This window comes from Odontesthes bonariensis, chromosome 14 (assembly GCF_027942865.1).
Source record: "Odontesthes bonariensis isolate fOdoBon6 chromosome 14, fOdoBon6.hap1, whole genome shotgun sequence".
Taxonomy (NCBI): Eukaryota; Metazoa; Chordata; class Actinopteri; order Atheriniformes; family Atherinopsidae; genus Odontesthes; species Odontesthes bonariensis.
The window spans coordinates 22,331,715-22,350,091 of NC_134519.1; the positions used below are offsets into that span (position 1 = coordinate 22,331,715).

Below are 18,377 nucleotides of genomic sequence, written 5' to 3' on the forward strand. Positions count from 1 at the left end.
AGAACATAACAAAGACATTTTAAAAACCCGTAAAACAGACCTTTTTCTCAGCAGGAGTTGGGTCAACTGGAGGTTGGAGAAACTCCTCAGAGTCGGGGCCAGGCTCCAGTGGCTCTCCCCAGTCAAAGGAACTCTTTCCTGGGATCATCTGAAGGGTCACAAATGACCTCGAGGACTCTGAAGACCAGGGATCTAAGGCTTCAGACAATTGGGAAAATAACATTTAACATTATCCTCTGAGATCAAAACAAGCGCGTGTTAAAGCAACCAGACTTACAAGCACTGTGAGAGGAGGCTTCTTCCTCAAGGTCAACCAATCCTGTCCAGTTTGAAGATGAAACATTGCCACCATCGAGGGTCCCTGAATGTGCAATGAAAAATCAAATATGTGTTCGGTTATTATTCATTCTTATTGTGCCCGACTGTGTGATTTATTTTCTAATTAATCGGCTCGTTTATGACACAGTTGCTCTGCCTATTATAAATGTAAAATGTAAAACCTCTTGAAGCGGTGGTTTGCTGTGTTGTCTGGTTGGAACCGTCTGTCCCTGCAGAGTCAGCATTGCTTGAATCTGCAAGATAGCTCCAGGGCTTCCACAAGGAGCTGTAGATCTGGGAGATGGAGCCTGTGTTCTTGACTTTACCTTAGAAACAATTTTAAGAGATTTTTGCTCACATGAATCACTGAAGCATCTAAAAGCTTAAGCTGAAGGTGACAATATCAGTCAACACGGAATCCTGAAACGACAGCCAAACATCTCGATATTTAACATTTTCTGTCCTCTCTCTCCCTCCTTCCCACAGCGTCTGTCAATCCAGCTGTTTCTTAGATACATGATGGTGGGATCAAAAATCTGCGTGTTGTCATGGCTACAACAGCAGCAATGACTTTCTTTGTTGTTTTTGCTGCATTAATACCAGTCAAAGCTTTGGTTACGAGTGAGATGGAAGCTTCACTTGTATCATGTGTGATTTTGATATGAAACAATATTTCAAGCAAACATTATTATCAAACTGTAAACATTTGGTGTTTATGTTGTACAGTATTCTATATTAACCATTAGTGATGAGCTAGCTGAAAAAAAATATAAAAACAGTAACATCATATTAATCCAGGGAGTGTTTGTCCTCCTGTGAGACGATACCTCTGTAGCAGTAAGCATCATACAGTGCTGTCGTGTTGTCAACAGTGCTGTTCGGTGTGACAGTGCGAACTCCTGGCTGGCTCCCACCACAGTCTTGGCGAGGCCAGGCCACTGGGTAGCGGATGCTGCCATCAGACAGCCAGCCTGGGGCACAGCTGTCCAGACCGGCCCTCCAGGCCAGATAAAGTTGTCCCACTGTGGCAAGCTGACCCCCGAGAGACACACAGCGGTCTGAGGCTGAAGACAGCGACAGTCTGCCTGGGACTGAGGAGTGAAACACTTCACCTGGAGGAAGAAGATATCAGAGTAAAGCTTGTCAACAAGCAGATGATGCCTGATCACATTCTTGGAGGTAGACACTTTGGTTAGATAAATGCATTCACTGATTCTGAAAGAAAGCATGTATGAAGGTACCAGAAGCTCATAGTTTCTTTTTTTATCATATTCTTGTGGCACTTGACCACAAGGCCAATCAGTTTTATAAGCACATTTCAAATAAAACAGTTAAATTTAGAAGTGCTTAATTATTTCCGAAAACAATTAGTAAATGCGGTTTACGGCAAAAACTACTCAAAAAGGTATATCTGGTGTGTTTTTGTGGACTCAAGCTGTGAATACATACACATCTGTTAAAACACACAATCTACAGCTGAGGGTACAATGATTAAACATGCGTTTAATTCACAGAGGGTTTAAGCAAATATTTTTTCTTTCCTTTTTTTTTCAGTCGATTTTCTACAACATCTTCTCATGTCTACAATTCATATCACTCTTTGGCTACACAAACAACATAAATTTGTGAGAGCAAGCCATGGCTGGCCAGTGATTTTTCACTCAATTTGTAGTAAAAATATTATACAAATATCCCAGGACTTGTCCTTTAAAATTGCAGCAGAATATGATGCAAACATCCTTGTGAAAGCTGAGAGCAGTGACAGGTTTTGATGTGTTTCATGTGCGTGTGTGTTGGTGTTTGTGTGTATCTGGGTGTACCATCCAGTTCTTTCGCAACACAGTACACATCAAACAGCTCTTTCGGGTCTCTTTTTCCATAGTTCCTCACTCCAGCAGAGTACTCCTTGTGTCCATAGCAACCAAGCTCTGGCAATTGGACGGAATAACTGTAGATACAAACATGTGGGAGTCATAAATGAGAGTTAACCTCGTTATTCAACACTAACAATAGAAATTGAAAAGCACAAAGGTCTTGTGGACACTTTATTGCATGAAGATGATGTTTTGAAATGTCATTTTACAATAAATTCTTATTTGTATTCACTTTTGAAGGGCACAGGATTAGAATGAATTAAGACACAATTAAGAGAGAAGAAAACAACAGTGCTAAAAACTAACATGAAGCAGATAAAATGGCAAAATAGAATAGTATTGATAAATAAATAATCTAATTGAAGAAGAGAGGGGACAAATGGGACTGGACCATGTGTGTGTCCTCTAAGTAGAAAATTAGCAGGCAGTATCACATAATCTATCAGTCTTCAGAAGAGAATTGTTAACCAAGTCAAATGAGCAGGCGTTTTGATAAAGGTGAAATCATGGGAAACTGGGAAACTTATTTGTTGTCTTGGCAGGTGTTAGCTGCAGACACAGAGAGCAACTGTTAGCTTAGCTTAACACAAACACAGTATGTGCACAGTTAAGTCAAGCTATGGTTAGAGTTTGACCTGGTCATTTAATCCTTTTACCAGTAGCCTATGTTACCAGCATGGGAGGGAAATTGAGTAATGACCACAGAGGACTATGGGAGAAAATGTCCAAGAAATTCTCTCATTTCTAACTTTTTCTGTGAAAGATCATCATACTTGAAAGAATGATGCTGAATTCACTGCAAAGTTATCTTAAAGGTACTTAGTGGGTGAGTTTCTTAGATGAGGCTAAATCAGAATTTCATCAGGATTATAAAAAGAGCAAAGCAACAGTCTGGAAATGTTTCAAGCGAACTAAACTTGACACAAAGTCCTAATGGGCTAAATTTTTAATCACTGAACTTTGCAGCATGTACAGAGTGCCTAAGCTGAGCTAACAAGCTGCTGGAGCGAGCTTTATAAATAGCATTAAAAACATGAGAGTGGTTTCAATGCTTTCATCAATGCGTTAGTATGAAACGGGATAGAAGCATTCGAAGAAGTTTCTCTTTCTCCAAAAAAACAAACCCCCACCCCATGACCCTTACTTGGACGAAGGAGGCATAGAAAATGGATGGACATTTTTAACATATTTGCATTCAAAAAATGACAGAGCACTGAATAAGGAATAGCCAAGATATATTTTATCAAGCGATTACAATGAAAGCCTCGAAGCATTCTGCTAATGGGTTCTCAGATTGTGTTTGCATGTGATGTAGTAATATGAGCTCTTATATTTTCTGTGATTACCAAGCTAGTTTTCTAAGACTACGGCTACACGAAAACGAAACGAGGGTTTTTTTGAAAACGGGTACGAAAATTATTGCGGCCATACGGCAACGCTGCTGTAAAGACAGGTCCAGACGAAAACGATGAAAAACGATGAAACGATGCAGTACACACGAAACACCTCTAGGTGCGCTGTAAGCCATCCCCACCGGTTACACCAGAACAATAGAAGAAGCAATGCGCATGCGTGTACGCCCCTACTACCAGCGTGAAGCTCACGTTGTTCCTTCAACAACGCCGCTGTAGTTAGCAGTGTCTGCAGCAGTGCTGCTATCAATGTTGTGGGGTCCATGATGATCGCTGTCTGTCCTTGTTGTGTTGTCTTCTTCTTCTGGATTTTGAATGGAAGCCGCTTTTTGTTCTGGTCACTGACGTATGTGTATACGTCACTGCGTTAGCCATGTGGCTATGACGCAGACACGAATCCGTTTTCGCTGTAACAATGGAAACGAAACGACCCAGTTTTCAAATCTTCCCACTCTGGAACCCGTTCTCAAAGACTATCGTTTTGGGGTAGTGGGAACGCCGGCTCCGTGTGGCCGCGACAGCCAAACGATAAGAAAAAGTATCGTTTACAGTGAAAAACGTTTTCGTGTAGCCGTAGCCTAAATCTTCTTGGGTGATAATGTTTTATAACAATTTAAACATGAAACCTAAGTAATTGTTTTGAAAATACTTTCTACTAGATTGATCAGCAATAGAGGAAATGGTTTGTTTTGGTCTTTAAAGTGATAGTTCGGAGTAGATTCACCCTAGGGTCATTTGAACCGTGACAACCAGCCAAGTAGCCCACCCGAAGTTTTTTCGATCTTGGCTGAACATCAGCTGAGTTACTGAGTTATCCCGAATAGCTTAGTACATGGAACCTGGCAGCAGGGCTCTCAAGTTTTCAAGTTTGCTTGGAGTGAGATTCGGGCGGGGCAGGGGCCGTGCCGTGTGCGCGGGGGGCTGGTCCCTTGCAGTATCCCATCGCCATAAATTAGCTACTTAAAGAACAAAGAAATTGTTTTATTTATACCAAAATCACAAATCTTCACTTTTACACAAAATTCTGCTATATTTTAAAATAAATTCTTTTAGGTATGCAAAGTCTTAACAAACAAAAAAATGTTATGAGTGTTGTAAGTGTTTGTGGCAGATTTTGATGCTTGATGACTGATATTGGGGGCTCCCATTTAAAGCACAGCCATTTTCACAGTCATGATGGATGACAGAGTTCCATTCAGAGCCAACGTGTTCCTGGTCTTGGTTTTATAGAATAGAATAGAAATAGAATAGAAAAATACTTTATTTATCCCCCAATGGGGGAAATTCAAATTCGTCAAGTAGCTCAACATTTTTTTTAAATATTTACAATGATTTATTGAGCCCCACCATGGAAAAAACCCTCTCTGCATCAGCATTTCAGTGTGGCAGAACTAATACCAGTTTGGCAATTGTAGATAGCCTTATTGGGAATCTGCTCATACCAGTCACCTTTGAAAAAAATTAACCACAGAAGCCTAATTACGCTCCTACATATTTTTCATTTTTCATTAAGTTGCTCATGTCAAAGGGTGTGTGCTGAATATTTAGGCCTACTACTCCAACAAACACTTTAATCGGCAGGTATTGGTCTTTTACAAGGAATAGGAAAACTATAGGAACTAATAAAAGATTCAAATAAATGAAGATATGACCTGCTGATGATCCTGACGGTTCTCTTCCACCTCCAGCTCGTCTACAACTTCTGCACACGTGCTTGAAGCTGAAAGCTATTTCAGACCTCACCCAGCAACAAGAAATTCTGTTTTCTGATTGGCTGAGAAATTCTATTTTGTGATTTGCCGATGGGTTGCTAAATCAAGACAGCTGTACCGGAGCTATTCTGAGCTGTATGAGCAGTAGTAACCTGCCATTGACTCGTTTATAGTATAGGCCATTAGAATTTCTGTGCGACGAAGTTGATCATTTCTCAGCGTGAGAAATGGCATGTGTGGCGTGTAAGCGTGTGAACTTGTTGAAATGCGTGTATTTCACACTCATTGCGTGAGACTTGAGAGCCCTGTGGCAGTATCTCCAAAATTACCACACTAAAATCACATGCCATGACACCAAACTTCTACAGTAGTACAAATATGGTCTGTACTCACAAAACGATGCATTTGGAAGTTTGTACATAGTCCAGGAGTTTATTATTATCAACACAAGCCTAATAGCTTCTCTGCTGCAAGGCTGCTCAATTTCTCCATTGATAAAATAAATTCACAACTCTACAACATAAAAATTCATAAAAAAATCATGTAGAATATAGCATATACTTAGTTGTCTACAGTAGTAAATCAACCCTCATCTTACTTTGAAGCTCCCAGATCAAGGAAGTGACGTCGACACAGCTTTAGCAGCAGAGAAGCTATTAGGCTTGTGTTGATAATAATAAACTCCTGGGCCCTCATTTATTAAGCGTTCTTAGGAACAGATCTGTGCGTAAAGCGTGCGTGCGATCATTCCTGAGCAAAGTGTGGGATTTATGAACATGTACTTGAACTTAGAAATGTGCCTAAATCTACGCACAGCTTTGACCATGCTTACGCACATTGCCTAGTGGTAGAATTACGAAACTGCAAATGGTGTTGATTGCTGCACAGGGGAATATTACAATGTTCATTCAATTGTTGCATTACAGTATGTCTGACGGCATTTGGGTCCGTGTAGCCTATGCAATTCCAAAGCACGGTGCATTAGACCTACCTGGCGTTCATTGCATTTCATTCAGAGTGTAACAATAATTGTTTCACCAGAAGACCTGACAATAATCAGCCTAGTTGATATGGGTATAAAAGGCACACGTAGGACATGCCATTCAGAACGCAACATGGCCCATCTTGCATTGCTTGAGGATCTGGAAAACCGTGCGCTACGGAGGGAGCGCGTGTTTAGGGAGCGTGCAGATTTATTGGCAGAAAGTAGTGAGTGGCTTCTAAGCAGGTTCAGATTTCCAAAACATATATTGCTCGACCTCTGCCGTGAATTGGGGCCATTTCTCGAGCGAGAAACTAAGCGCACGCAAGCCATACCTGTGCATATACAGGTGCTGTCCGATTCCTTTATTTTGCAGAACAGCTCCGTGGACCTTCGTTTACAAGAAGGAGCTGTTGAAGATGGATGGCTTATTGGTGAGTGTTGCACAGCATGTTTGCAACATTGGTTATATGTATGGTCAGTGTTTGAACTACGGGGGGACTCGGGGGATCTGAGACCCCCTGAAACTGACACGAGATCCCCCGAAAACATGATTTGGGAAATGTTGAGGGGTCTCTAAAATATTGGCAAAATGTGATTTCCCCTAATGAGTTATGATTGCAGACGCGATGCGTGTGTGGAGGTGTGGAGCCTGTGTGCGTAATTGGCATAAAGCTGTGCTGTCCGCCGCGTATGATTCTGTATTGCTTCTCATGTGTTTTCGAGATCCGAGCTCTGAGTCAAGCGCAAGCAAGCAAGTTCCGGTGGCTTTTAAAGGGAATGTTGGTGCCATATATGGTTAATTGGGGGCGTTCCATGATGCAAATTAGTCTGATCGTGCCCGCGCAAGGTGAACTGGCAGGTGTGGTATTTATCATTGCAGATTACCTACGAGTGTGCGTACGACCTGTGTAAGAACGTTTGATGAATGCCGATTTTTTTGTACTTGGGCACATTCTAAATTTCACTCATACGACAGGATTTAGAAGGGATTCTACGCACTAATGATAAATGAGGGCCCAGGACTATGTACAAACTTCCAAATGCATCGTTTTGTGAGTACACACCATATTTGTACTACTGTAGAAGTTTGGTGTCATGGCATGTGATTTTAGTGTAGTAATTTTGGAGATACTGCCAGGTTCCATTAGCGCTTGTACTAAGCTATTCGGGATAACTCAGTAACTCAGCTGATGTTCAGCCAAGATCGAAAAAACTTCGGGTGGGCTACTTGGCTGGATGTCACGGTTCAAATGACCCTAGGGTGAATCTACTCCGAACTATCACTTTAAGTACCCAGAACAATTACAGTTAGCAAATAATTCAGTGAGATTGCAACATGAAAAAACAGGTATTAGTATTCTCCTCACCGGACAGTCTGATCATCCAACCAGCCGGCTGAACAACTCGCAAAGCCGTCATGGTATGCTGCCCACAGCTGAGCCGGTGTGGCGATCTGAGCCGAGTTTTCCTGGCAGGCTCGCTGAGCATCGGTGAATGAGAGGGTGTAGCGGGCGTTAGGAGCCTGGTAGTGAAATACCACACCTATGCACAGAGACGTGTGGTAAAAATTTAATTCTCTTCATGTGACAGATTAAAAAAATAAATAAATCAGTAACAGCATGTTATCACGACCACAAACAGATTAATTAAACACTATGTGAGTTTCAGCTGAAACTTCACAGATGAGCAGAAAAAAATATAATTTTTAATTCGCCCAAATGCTTTAATTAAAAGAATTATACAACTAATCGAGAGGAAAACAAGAGGACAAAAACAACGCACACTCAGAGAAGATGCATTAATTAAGTCAGTCAATGCAATGCTGATAAATTAATATCTAACTAAATAACAAAGCCAAAAAGGGTTGACTGTGCTCCTGTTTTAAAAGCTGCCATTATCTGTCAACACATCAAGTCTAGACTTAAAAAAAATATATAATGAAAAACCACAACAAAAATGGATGACATAAGAAGAAAGATTTTACAAGTTCTTGTGTTAATGTAGCTTAATCTCTCCTCAGAATTTCTGCTTTGTTTAAATTTTTCCTTTGTGGAGCTGTGGCACTAAACTTTTCTTCCATCAGTGGCTGCTGCACTTACCCGAGACCACAAGGGCCACAGTGTCTCTCTCATAGTCGTTGCCCATGACAACCTGACAGCGGTAAGTGCCTGAGTCGTTGGTACGGAGACTTGAGATCTCCATGGTAGCATTCAGAGAATTGGCAGTGTATCCTGGCAGCACGACACGGCCACTGAAAGCCTTATTCACCTTGATCACATCACCTTTGGCACAAAAAGAGTGGTTTCTCCATTACAATGTCTTCTGGCATCCTCCAATTTTTTGGAAGCAGAATGTTAACTTTTAAACAGTCCTACATATGTGCATTTTTCTAGATCTTCTAGATCTTGTGGTAGCAATGATGCAGTTTCATAAAACACTCTTGTCCAATGTTAGAGCAATAACGCTTTTTTCCTTTAAAAAAACATTTATATTTGATTCTTTTGTCTTAATTTTTCTTGCTGGTTTTCATCTGATGTCACATACTTTTGTCCACCAAGCAGGATTAAATTACAGTTTCTATCTATTTCAACTCTATGATATAGTGGTGTATTGATGTTCTTAGTAGAGCAGAGCCTCTCTCTACCTGTCTGCCTCATACTTGATTCTCAAAAATTATTTGGTGCCATGACACTCTAAACATGTATGTGCACTCCTTTTGTAAAGAGGGAAGTTTTAGCTTTTCCTCCTCTGAACAACACAACCTCTTTTTTTTGCAGTCTGAATCCAATTTGGTCTGTTCTATCCGAGACACAGATTTATAAAGTGTTTTAGAGGCTGCGCCTCAAGCTTTTACTTTTAGCTTTGGTCTTTAGCGAGTTTGTTTTGGTCTTACTTGCCGCTTACATTATTTATCAATAAATAATCGCAATGTACTCCATTTATGGATGAAACACTATGAAAAAGATTATTGATATGCTATACTGTGCTTTTCTGGCACAGTAACCGATCTTTTGGCCACTCAGAGCAGCAGAAACAAGCTATTAGGACAACGCTGATATATTTACACATCAAATGTGCATTCAGTATCAACATCTGCTTTTATTTTTTATTTTGTTTTTGTCTCATTTGTGGGGCAAGCATGACTCTGAGCAGCTGGACGCTCACATGGGGCCAGTTGTGGCTCAAGTTGGAGTTGTAGAGTTCCAACAAGAAGATCTGTGGATCCCCAGCGTGTGTGATTATAGACAAAAAAAGCACTGCATATATAAGCACTGCAAATGTATTAAAAATAAGTACTTTTATCGGGGTGGTCTGTGGCATAGTGGGTACAGCAGGTGCCCCATGTACAAGAGGCTATAGTCCTTGCTGCAAGTTCGAGTCCCGCATCTGCCCCCTGATTCCTGTCTCTCTAAAACTGTCCTATCCATTAAAGGCATAATAGTCCAAAAAAATAAGTTATTTTATAAGTGTTTCAGTTCAGGAGAAATACACTCTAAAGCACTTTGTGGAACATAGATGAGATTAAAAGGTGCTAACTAAGTGTGGACCAAAAAATATTGTTTGGGGACGTTATTAGAATTAACCTCAAATTTCTCGTTTATGGGTTTTAAAGCATTTTTTTTCCCTGAAACATTGCAACAACATTGCCCCTAAAAGCTGTGAGGCTAAACCAAACCTACAAAGTTGTAGGCTGTAAAATGACAATAAACCTTTTAATGTGTTTTCATCTGTAAAGAGTCTTCAATTATTCCACTTGAGCAAGTTTTGACATTTAGAAGTACGGTGAAAAAATAGTGGGGTCCAGAATCAGCTGCAAATTTCCCATGTACCACTCATTTCAGACACACAGTCATTTTCTCTGCTGTAAATATAAAACTCTGCAGCTTTAAATTGTCACTTGAAGCACCATTAATGTTATCTAGATAGAGCTGAGTAATGATGAACATTGCATTTTTGTTTTACCTTTAGCAGAAAGCACAATCTGCTCCAGAGGAGTGCCGTGTCCACCTGATTTTGTGTGAGTCCACAGGAGTTGTGGAGGCTGAATGGAGGAGCTGGTCTGGAGAGTGAAGACACAGGGGAGGACAGCTTTGCCTGCAAGCATTTGTTGTACTGTAGGATGGGTGATCCTACGCATGTTTACTATGGTGGAGGCTGCACCTAAAGAGGACAAACAATAAATTGACTATGACTTGAAACATGTGAGAGTACATTTTTTTCTAAAAGCGTGATAGCTCAGTTCCTCCTTAGGAATTTCATTTTCATGTTTTCCACATAGGACTGAGAAACTGATTGTCTGAGAAAACTGAGAAAGTGATTATTAATGGACACAGGAGCCAATTCAATCAATAGTAAAGTTTATAAATCTTCTCCTCGAGTTTTGCAGTTAACACAAATGACTTCATGGGTGACTTAAGCTAATTAATTAAGAGGAATGTCTTCCTGCGGACGTTTAAGTGCTGCAACTCGGTTACAAAACGGTTACACTCATGGCTCTGCAGATAGATATCAGCACTTCACTCAGTCTGGTTGCCATGACAGGTGCAATGTAACCATGACAACATCATTACCTGTATAAGATTTGCAACAACATACCAGGCTTCTGCTGTTTTATCATATAGCATGTTGGGATTTCTATCCTACAATTAGTCTTATTGTATTTGGTACAGTGTGCAGTATGTTTATTCTATGAGGAGCGCGGGAATTTAATTCTTGAATTTGATTCTGACTGATTTTGATTATTGAATTTTTTAACCATCTAAGACTTTGACAAGGCAAGGCAAGGCATCTTTATTTATATAGCGCATTTCATACCACAGGCAACTCAATGTGCTTTACATAAAGACAAGGCATTTAAAAGAACAGCATAAAGCAGCAATTTAAAGAGAAAAAAAATAGAATAAAAATTAAAAACACAGTTAAAAGCAATCAAAGAAGAGGGGAAAAAGAAAAATATAAACTCAACCATAAGCACACCGAAAGAGAAATGTTTTTAACCTGGATTTAAAAGTGCTTACAGTTGGGGCTGATTTCAGTTCTGCTGGTAGTTTGTTCCAGTTGTGTGCAGCATAACAGCTAAAAGCTGCTTCACCGTGTCTAGTTTGAACTCTGGGCTCCACTATCTGACCTGAGTCAGCAGATCTCAGAGCTCTACTGGGTTTATACTCTGGTAGCATGTCATTCATGTATTCTGGACCTAAACCATTCTGTGATTTGTAGACGAGTAGCAGAACTTTAAAATCTATTCTGCATCTGACCGGGAGCCGATGTAAAGACTTGAGAACTGGGGTGATGTGATGTGATCTCTTTGTTCTGGTTAAAACTCGGGCTGCAGCGTTCTGAACGAGCTGCAGCTGTTTGAGACTCTTTTTGGGGAGTCCAGTGAGAAGACCATTACAGTAGTCAAGTCTGCTGGAGATGAAAGCATGAATCAGCTTCTCCTGATCTGTTTGGGACATGAAACCCTTAATTCTGGATATGTTCTTAAGTTGATAAAAGGCTGATTTGGTGACTGATTTGATATGATAGTTGAAGGTCAGGTCTGAGTCTATCACGGCGAGGTTCCGGACTTGGTGTTTAGTTTCTAGAGACAGTGACTCAAGGTGTTTACTGACAGCAAACCTCTTCTCTTTGTTGCCAAACACAATGGCCCTCATTTATCAAACTTGCGTAAGACGAAAAACATGCGTAGGTCGTGTGTACGTTCTTTTCTGCGCAAAGGTTGGCATTTATCAAATCCATCGTGAGTGCAGGAAAGATGAAATCGCCACGACAGGTCTGAAGCCGTGTACGTACTTTTCCATTTTGACTTGCGGTGACTGCAATAGCATACATAAACAGCAGCGTCACTAGTGCGTGCCTCAGGAGTCGCAACAAATCCCTAGGTTAAAATTACAGACTTATCACTTCAAAGAAGGCCCATGTTTTATTTGATTTCAACATAAATATAAACATAAACGCAAATTAAATAAATAAAAAAATTAAACAAGTACAACTCCGTAATTGGAAGAGTGATGGCTCATTATTCAACCGCCTATTTAAGAGCTGATTCTAGCGGCTCGGTAATGGCGAAACGATGGCAGATCTGGCTTTGTTAAAGGACCTGAACGCGCGCATCAGGCGCGAGAGAGTGTTCCGGGACCGGCAGGATTTCTTTCGGGAAAATGATGAGTGGCTTATGAGCCGTACAGGAGAGGCGCTTTAACACTGCGCATACGCAAAGACGTAGCTCCGATCAGGCCAGCCACCCTCTCCTCCAAGGCACTCAAATCCAAACCTGGATCGGAGCCCCCCCCCCCCCCTCCGTTTGTGACATGCTGCGTCGGAGAGCTGCAAATTTCATATCGGACCACTTCTTCCTGATCTTATTGGAGAAAAAGTAAAACATCGTTCAATTTTAGATTTCATTTAATCTGGAGTTTATCACATTTTATTGACCATCACAGTAGGGGAAAATACATAACTCGTCCGGTCTGCGATTTACATCACCAACGCTGTTGACAGCCGTCCCAGCTGTCAACAGCGTTGACAGCGTTTCTTTGCCGCCTTTCGTCTATCCATGTAGCAAACTCTAGAGGTGCGGCCTCTCAACCCCCTTTTGTAGAAGGCGTGGTTAGGATCATTACGATGGATTTCGGCCGCCGGATTTATCAACAGCCGCTCGGTTTTACGATGGGATTGGTGTGGTACGCATGTTCTGTAAATCTCACTTGAGCCTCTGCGTACGACGAGTTCTCCGCTCATATATACGATGCTTTCTACGACGGCTTGATAAATGAGGGCCAATGACTTCAGTTTTTTCTTGATTTAACTGAATGAAATTTTGGTTCATCCACTTTTTGACTTGCTCTAAGCAGTCGCACAATGACTCTATAGGACTGCAGTCATCTGGAGACAGTGCGAGATATATCTGTGTGTCATCTGCATAGCTGTGGTAGTTGACTTTAGAGTTCTTCAGAATTTGACCCAGAGGCAGCATGTATAGAGTGAACAGAAGGGGTCCAAGAACTTACTCCTGAGGAACTCCACATGTCATAGCCACTCGATCAGATTGATTACTTCCAATAATCACAAAATAACTCCGCTCCTCCAAGTAGGACCTGAACCATTCTAGGACTGTCCCGCTGAGTCCTGCCCAGGTTTCCAACCTGTTCAGCAGTATACTGTGATCCACAGTGTCAAATGCAGCACTGAGATCCAACAGGACCAGAACTGATACCTTGCCTGAGTCATTGTTCAACCTTATGTCATTTAACACTTTAATAAGAGCCGTTTCTGTACTGTGGTGAGGTCGGAAGCCTGAAATTTGTCAAGGAGTCCAATGGAGTTCAACAAGTTACTGAGTTGATTAAAAATCACTTTCTCAACAATCTTGGCTATAAAAGGAATATTTGAGATGGGTCTGTAGTTGGTTAAAATGGAATTGACACAGAAATGTAACTAATAACTATATCTAATAATATTTGATGATAATAATAATAGCTGTCATCATAATATTTAATCATCCTAATCATAAATTATGTTCAACATGAGAGAGCTGGAGCTGGATAAATACTGAAAAGGACACAACTTGTATTGATACATAAACAATCTAGAAGGTCTAACAGGTGCCATCACTACAATTTCAGCCAAAGTGATCAATATTATCTAATGTGTAAGGAACTCAATATCAACTTAATATAATTATGGTTACGATCAATAATGGTAAGTCATGTCATGACTGTCTACACAGAACATTGAAAATAAATGGGGGGCGGGGCTGGAGCCTATCCCAGCTGTCACTGGGCGAGAGGCAGGGTACATCCTGGACAGGTCGTCAGTCCATCACAGGGCCACACAGAGACAAACGAGACACACAACCATCCGCGCTCACACTTTACAGTCACCAATTAACCTAACATGCATGTTTTGATAGGTTGGAGGACGCTGGAGTACCTGGAGAGAACAAGCAAACTCCACACAGAATGGCCCCAGCCGGAAATTGTCATTGCTTTGGGTTTTTTTTAATCAAAACAATCATCATCATAATCATCACAAAAATCATCTTATTTCTTTTGTTTAAAAAAAACAAAAAAATAAGATGATTTTTGTCTAAGTGTTCCTCTGTGGTAGTCTTCATCTAAAGGGAGGCACTGTTTGTTTTTAAACAAAACAATATATATCCCCTCTAGACTCTTATCTAGACTCTTATCATTATTATTATTTGGAATACTGCACACAGTGGAATTAAATCCCACAAAGATATTTCTGCATTTAGATTAGATGAACTCTATGAGTTGAAGATGCCCTCGTTGCTTCCCTTTAGATTTCATGTATGTGAAAGCAATAGACCGAGAGACACGTTGAGGACAAGAGTTAGTCAGATATTAAGAAGATAAATGGTGGAAATTTAATCGGTTTGGATGACAGGTGTACTACCTTGTGGCACGGTGGTGACATATGGGAAAAAGAAAAACAGCCAATAAAGAGATGAAAAGAGAGAGCTGGAAGTGACATGAAAAAAATCATGTCTGTCATTCACAGACCCTGAGTTTTTTCACAGAGCTTAAAATAAGAGCATCATCTTCTACTTACACTTCAAAACATCAGATTCCAGCTTCCAGTGTCTGGCACATGCACTAAAATTGCATAGTTCTTTGGTTGGAAACAATAACCCTAATTCTTAAAATCCTGTGTAAAATCTAAATAGAAAAAGAATGCAGTGATATTCAAATCTTATAGACCTGTATCTCTTTTTATATTTTTTACAATAGAACTTATAAAACATTAAAAATTTGGAACATGAGTTACATTATTATTTCAAGAAAAACCTTAGCTCATCTTGAGTTTGATGGAACCAACATATCTATAAAAAAAATGTTGGAATGGGGCAATAAAAGGCTAGAAAAGTCAGCAATAGTAAAAAAAAAAATAATAATTTTAAATATTTTTTGGGGGCTTTTTATGCCTTTAATGATAGGACAGTTGGAGAGAGACGGGGAAGACATGCAACAAAGGGCCGTCCGGTGTGGGACTTGAACCGGGGCCTGCTGCAATGAGGACCGTAGCCTCTGTACATGGGGTGGCTACTTAACCCACTACACCACTGACCGCCCCTCAGTGGTAGTAAATTTAAAAGAACTGGAGGAACATGTTGCAACCTGTTAGGTTAAATGGCAACAGATCAGAAACCTGATTGAGAATAAAAAGAGCACCTTGGAGAGGCAGAGTAACCCTACAAATTGTGAAGTAATTTTTTGCATCTTGTTCCCTAATGTTAATTGCAAAGACTTTAAAAAATGTCATCATGTATTGTATATTCTGTCATCAAAAGATTTGGAGAATCTGGAAAAAGTTTCTGTTCTTCTCTGATGGTATGGGGTGCTTTATTGCCTATAGAACTGACAACTTACCTATCTTGAATGGGACCATCAACACTGAAAGGTATAAAGAGGTTTCAGAGCAACAAATGCTTCCATCTTTCTTAAATATTTGTAGTCTTATATATTTCAGCAAGACAATGCTAAACCACATACTGCATCTACTACAACAGCATGGCTTTGTAGTAGAAGAATCATGGTACTGTACTCATCTGGAGGCAGTCCAGAACTTTCACCAGCTGAAAACAAAATACCAACGACTATTGAGAAGCTAGAATCCAGACAATTCATACAAGAATTGGAAAACATTCCACTCCTAAAGGTCCAGCAACTGGTCTCCTCGGTTCCCAGATGTTTATGGACAATAAAAGAATTTGGGTATGCTGCACAGTGACAAGCATGGACCCAAATTCTTTGAGGATTGTTGCTGCCATCAAATTTAAGATGAGCTGATGTTTTCATGAAACTGTAGAATTTCACGCTTTGAACATTTGACACATTTTCTTTGTTCTATTGTGAATAAAATATCGATTTATAAGATTTGTAAATATCTTACGTGCTGTTTTTATTTACATTTTACACAACAGCCCAATTTTTTTGGAATCAGGGTTTTACTTCTGGTATAAATCTTATCTGTTAGATATTAGATATGCAGGGTTTCACCTTTAGAAACAATATTGTCTCTATATTCTGGCACGCTGTTTGCCATTTGTCATCAATTCATCCTATAAAAGTCAGCATTCATAGTCTGATGTTTCGTTGAACTTGGTTGTGTGCTTGAGGGCAGTTTTGCGGTGATAAACGTACAGACTCGGAATACAATATTTGTCCATTTTTGTCCTTCAAAAATACAGACAAAACGTAATTGGATGTGGAGAAAGAATTTTATCTGGTGAAGTAATGATTTAATTGTGGAAAAATAAGCGATGCAGGTTCAGGTCTAATGAAAATCCATGCTGACCACCATCATCGATGCCAAATGCAAAGAAAAGTAATTAAGGAGAGGAACTTATCAATTCTGCAGGCAGTCAGCAGACTGCATGAGGGACCTTAAACCTGAGATAATCCAACTGCAACCTGCAGCTTGGAGTTTTTTGGCCTTTATTCAATCATTTTGAATTTCATATAGCGTTGCGACGGAACAGATGGTCAACTAAACACACTGAAATGGCTTTGGAGGGATTCCAGCTCAGTCCTTCAGAGCATGTATGCAAACATCCACAACGTGTCATCTCTCACTTACAACACTAGTACAGAGCGATCCTGTTTTGTTTGTCTGTTTAAAAGATTTTTGTGTGAGGCGGCTGTATTCTGATCCAGCTGTTCATTTTCCTGAACTCCTCTGCACCCGAACATAATGTTTTACTAAACTTCATTTCTTTGCTTCTAAACCTGCTAATTAAATTCTGCTGGCCCTGGTGACGAAGGAGCAGCTAAAGGAAACACAAAGTGCAGGAGGAGACGGCGAACTCACCCAAGCCTGAAGAGAGAAGCAGCAGCATGAGAGCGAAAAAGACCTGCCACAGAGCTGCACGCCGAGTGAGCACCATCCTCGACCTGCTGAGAGAGTGGGAAAAAAGAGAGAGGAGAGCACTGAGATGGGGTTAAGAAGGAAAAGTGAATCAGTCAACTAGAAACAAAAAGTATGTACTTGTATAACCTGGATATGCACATATACACTTGCATTTAGGTGCTTTGGAGGTGTGTCAAAACCCTCCTCCAAACTATTTCAAACAATCAAATTTGCAGCCATGTATAGTGAATTATAGCACATGTTTTGCTGAATCAGTCCAAGAAGTTGAGACTCATAGCTTTAAGTTTACATTTAAACTTAAATTGCTCCAGGTGTAAAAAAAAAGCTCTTTGCATAGTAGTTCACTGCATTCTGTGCCTAAGTGTCTGTATGTGAATGTTGGAAATGAGTCGCAAATTGTAAAGTGCTTTGGATAAAATTTCTGTAACAACACAGGTATTTTTCTATCACGTGAAACCATTTGTTGACTTTGCTGTTTGCACAGATAAAAGACTGCGTGCCAGAATAACTTGAAGCTTTTTGCTTTGTCGAGACTCTTGAGTTCTATTTAAATGTGTATCATTAGACATTGAATAAGTTGAATTACAGACTTAACATTAAATCAATTATAAACAGTACTTTTAGTACTGTACTTAATTAAAGAACTAAAGTATATTGATTTTGAACTGCTGATAAAAGCTAAACCTTTGGAATCACATTTACCGCTTTGAAGGGACATGTTTTCCTGATACTTCATACTAACTCCAAACATCTTGTTTTCACAAACCCCCAACGATGCCTCTCTTCTTGATAAGATGGTAACCAGTGACGAGTGTGGATGACCAGAATCTGTGAAGCCACTCCGGTTATTGAAGGATCAGCATGCACTCGCACAAAAACTAATGCTCATTTTCACAAAGATTTTCTTTTATTGTTACAGCCTTACCATTGTTACCAACTCACAACTGGCAACACCTTCAAAACATGCCCTCCAAAAGAATTTGAACACTGAGTGAATGAGTGGCCAGTGCCAGGCAAATGTAGAGCTCTCTTATTTATCGCTTGAAAGATACTGCATCATAAACAGACAACGCTGGTGCTTTCACCCAGTCTTTTCCAGAGAGTGAGTTATAACACAAATTATTGTAAGTGAGAGGCTGTAAATTCTTAGCACTCAATGAGACAAGGTGACTTTTGACTCTCC

At 40.2% G+C, this 18,377-nt stretch overlaps 1 pseudogene; it reads right to left on the reverse strand.

Annotated features, from left to right (window-relative positions):
• The window catches only part of LOC142399117 (neurocan core protein-like), a 49,875-nt pseudogene that overhangs the window by 20,990 nt on the left and 10,508 nt on the right, over positions 1–18,377 (reverse strand).